Genomic DNA, 4497 nt, shown 5'->3' with positions numbered 1-4497 from the left:
GCATAGGGTCACCGTGAGTCCAAGCCAACTCGATGACACTTAACAAGAGATGAGTAAACTAACTGTTGCTGATTTATTAATATTTAAATATTGAAGTGTACACACATGTTTGACCCAGAAAACAGAAGTAATCAGGATTATATTCATCATTTGGGTATAATTTCCATTTGTAAACTTTTGGGAAAGTAAGTATAATGAAGCCTCAAATCAATGCTGTCTTTCCTCTTTATAAAAGATAAAGAAGAAATCTGAATGCAAATTGTAATGTTTTTCTTCAAAGGGTACTGATTCGCCACTCATCAATTTGATAAAGTTCTTTATGCTGAAAATGCAGACCAGACAGAGCATTAAATGTTAATACACCTCAGAAAGCAGAAATGAAATCCTCAATTCTTCATGAATTAATTATCAGGATTTTAAAACTCCAGTTTTACAAAACAAATCACAAAATTCAAAATGACTCCTCCAAATCGTGTGTTCTTTTTGGTATTCACATGATTAAATGAAAGTTTATGTCTATGGAATTGAATATTAATGCTAAAATTTGAGGTTTCCTCTTTCTCAGTACTACACGATTTCAGTTATCATTTTCTGCATTCAATGAGATGACTAACTATTATTTTTAATCAATTTTTACTTTTATCATAGTTTTGTATTTGAATAATATAAAAAAATAAAATATTGCTGAAAGTTTAAAAAAAACAAAACAGCAATTCTTTCTCTTCACTTCCCCCACCCCTGCCAACCATCAAGTAACAATTTCAGTTTTACAGCTGTTTTCTGTGATTTTAATATGTAAATACTATGTACACCAGCCACTCCTCGGAAGGAAGGTTGGGCAATCCTACTTCCGTAGTGATATTGCCTCGGAAACCCAAGGAGGGGTCGCTATGAGTCGGGGCCGACTCGACGGCACATAACAACAACAACAACATGTACAGTATAAACTGCTCTCTCTTGATTCATATCTTGTACAGTTATGCATTCATTTCCAGTTACAAATAATAAGAATTTTAGCTTTTATATCCCTTCTTCCCTTTCATCATCCACTCAATAAAATTCTATCTTACCTATCTGTTAAATCTCTAATGCAGACTTTTTATGAATTTGATGATATGAATACGGTTCACTTTTGAGCCAAGTAGCATGACTGTATTTCTCTCTCTTACATAACTTTTTTTTTTGGAGTTAATAATTGCCTTGTTTTTAAAAATGTCTTTAATATTCTTTGAACATCGAAGTCTTCCCACACCTCAGCAGCTCTGTAAAATGCCTTTCAATTAAATTTTGTAAAAAATATGCTAGATAATTGAAGAATTACAGCCCCCTCAGGCTTCTTCATGCCTCTCACCTCCTATGCCAGTCTGGAATGGTCCCCTGTCAGGTGTTGTATTAAGAGTGCAATTTCACAGGGAATTCGCTTTGCCTCTGTAGGATCCTCTGTTGCCTAAATCCATATATCTCAAATATCCTCGTTCCAGATTGAATCCTTTCATTTTACTTATTTTGCTGGGACTCATCCTCACATAATTTCCTAAGAAAAAGTTGATTGAGAGGTATATTTTTTGAGTCCTTGCATCTCTCAAAATGACCCTTAGTCTCTCATTTGATGGATGCCTCAGCTAAATATAGAATGTTTGGTTGAAAAATAATTTTCAGTTGGAAATTTGACGGGAGAGCTCCATTATCATCCACTTCCCATTTGAGAGGTTTGTTCCGTTCTTATCCACCGTCTTCTGTGGATTACTACCTTCCCTGACCCTTCTCACACACACACCAGAAGCTTTCAGAGTTTTCTTATTAGCCCTTGTGTTTTGAAACTTCATGATAAGGAACATTTTTGTGATTATTGTTGGTTGGTTGGTTGGTTGGTTGACTGGTTTTGGTTTTGGTTTTCACATATTGGAAAATTCTTTTGTATTTTATTAATACTTTTCTCCATCATTTTTTTTTTTTTCCTATTCTCTCCAGAGCTCCTGTTGTTAAGTTGCTAGCCTCCTGGATTGATCCTCTAATGCCTTAAGTTTTCTCTCTTATTGCCCAATTATTTCTCTGTTTTGGATTCCTTAACTCTATCTTCCACTCTTCTATTGAGGTCTTAATTTCTGCCATCCAATTTTTACTTTCCTAGTATTTTTGCTGTTCTTTTTAAATTACCACATTACTTTTGCTTTTATTTCTCTGAAGATAGTAATGATTAATTTTTGTTTATTTTTCTTCTCTATTGTTTTTTGTTTCCTCTGAGATCATTTTATTTATGGTGCTATTGGGGTATAATTTATGTCCCATAAAATTTACCTGTTTTAAGTAAAACTTCACTCCCTTGTTTTATGAATTGACTCAAACACGCAGCTGTTACCGCAGTCCAGTTGTAGAACATTTCCATCTCCTCAGAAAGGTCCCTCAGGATCCTTTGTAGTTCATCGCCATTCCATTCCATTATTGACTGACTGATTCCAGTCAGTCAATAATCTGCTTTTTGTCTCTATAGATTTGCCTTTTCTAGGCGTTTCAGATAAGTCAGATCATGCAGTATGTGACCTGGCTTCTTTCACGTCACACGATAGTTTGAGGTTCCTCCGTGTTGCAGATGCATCAGTAATTTGTTCCCTTATCTTACAGACAAGCATTCCATTGTATGAATGTACCACATTTTGTTTTCCATTCACAGTCAACAACAGTGGGTTGTTTTCTCTTTGAGAGAATTAGAACATCTTTTTGTTATTTCTGTTTCTTTCTTACTTTTCTTTTTCTTTTTGTGATTTGGGTGAAAGTTTACAGAGCAAATTCTTTTTCCATTCAAAAGTTCATACACATTTTGTTTCCTGACATTGATTACAATCCCCACAATGTAACAGCTCTCTTCCCACTTCCTCCCTGTGCTACCTTTTCCTTGTGTCCTTCTTTCTTATGCAATCCTGCCCTCTGATCTAGCTCCCTGTGCAAATGCTGCCCTTCTGATCTTCCCTGGTGGATTGTTCTAAGGAGTGCACCTACCCATTGTCATTTTTCACCTTGTATGCTGTCTATTGTTTGGGGAGTGAGTTCAATTCCAGGCCCAAAGGGTGAGTAGGGGCCATAGTCTCAGAGGTTTCACCAATGTCTATCAGAATAGTCAATGTTTTTTTTTTTTTTTTTTCATGATTTTGACTTTTGTTCCACATTTTTCTCCCAATCTATCCAGGATCTCTAATTTTGATCCCTTTCTGAGTGGTTCGCAGTGGTAGCCAGGCACCATCTAGTTCTTCCAGTCTCAGGGTTATGTCGGCTGAGGTTTCCATGGTCACTAGTCCCTTGGAGTAATTGTTTCCATACATCTTTGATTTTCTTCACTCTTCTTTGCACTGGAACAGGAGAGAACAATTGCATCTTAGATGGCCACCCCCAAGCTTTTAAGGCCCTAGTCATTACTCACCAAAATAGGATATAGAACCATGTTTTTATGTGGTATGTTATGCCCATTAAGCTTGATGTCCCCCACAACCATGGTTCCAATCCCACAGGCCCAGCAACTCACTCCCTCAAGGTGTTTGGCTGTAGCTAAGAAGCAATCATAGGAGTTCCAGCAAGATGGCGGACTAGGCAGAAAGACTGCACAGACCCTCTTCAACAAAGAAAAGGGAAACCAATTAACTCAGACACAGAAGATAATCCTGGACCCCTGAGCCTCGAAGGGAAGGATATAGAAGTGGACTAAACTCCAACTAGCAGAAGAATTTGAGTGAAAATACCAAAAAAGGAGACATACGGAGCTGCGGTCTGGCAGTGGTCCTAAACGATCCTGACGGCACAGACAGCTTGGAGATTCCCGAGTGGTGGTAGGACCTAAGAATTAATCTGAAAATCACCCTGCTAGCCAGGGACTGTACAGAGGACTGTGCACAGTGGCTGGGGAATAAATGGAGAAGGTGGAGAGAAAGGTGGGCTGAGCTGTGGACTTTTGCCAGGCCAGAGAGCGCCACCATTTTGAAGGTTTAAAAAGCGGCTTGACTATTTTGGATATTTAAAGAGACAGCGCTCTCACAGATTGCTGGGGCTTAAGAACACGTTCTGCTTTCCAGCAACCCCCAGGACACTCGGGACCTGCAAGACTGACAAGTTTTTTGAAGATTATTCGATTGTAATTTGTGTCTAATTGAGTGGGAGACAATAACACTCCCCATAAGACACAACTACACCCACACCTCCTGCAACTTCACTTACTGAGCAACAGCCACTACCTCCTTCTCCACCAAGGGGCCAACGATAAAAAAACACCAAGAAGAGCCTGATTCACCCTTGGCTGCTCTTCACAAACAGTTAACAGAGATCTAAAGACAACAACGCCATGATGCCTCGGAGACAACAGACCATCACAGTCCGCACAAAGAAGCAGGATAAAGTGATAGAAACAAGGGAGCAGAATACAGACCCAGAACACATCCCTGAGGAAGAAGCAGCATTGGAACTCTCTGATAAGGAATTCAAAAGAATTATCTTTAGGTATCTTCAAAGGAT

This window comes from Orycteropus afer, unplaced genomic scaffold (genome assembly GCF_000298275.1).
Source record: "Orycteropus afer afer isolate SDZICR_OR568_19922 unplaced genomic scaffold, OryAfe1.0 scaffold00302, whole genome shotgun sequence".
Taxonomy (NCBI): Eukaryota; Metazoa; Chordata; class Mammalia; order Tubulidentata; family Orycteropodidae; genus Orycteropus; species Orycteropus afer.
This window is presented reverse-complemented; position numbering follows the sequence as displayed.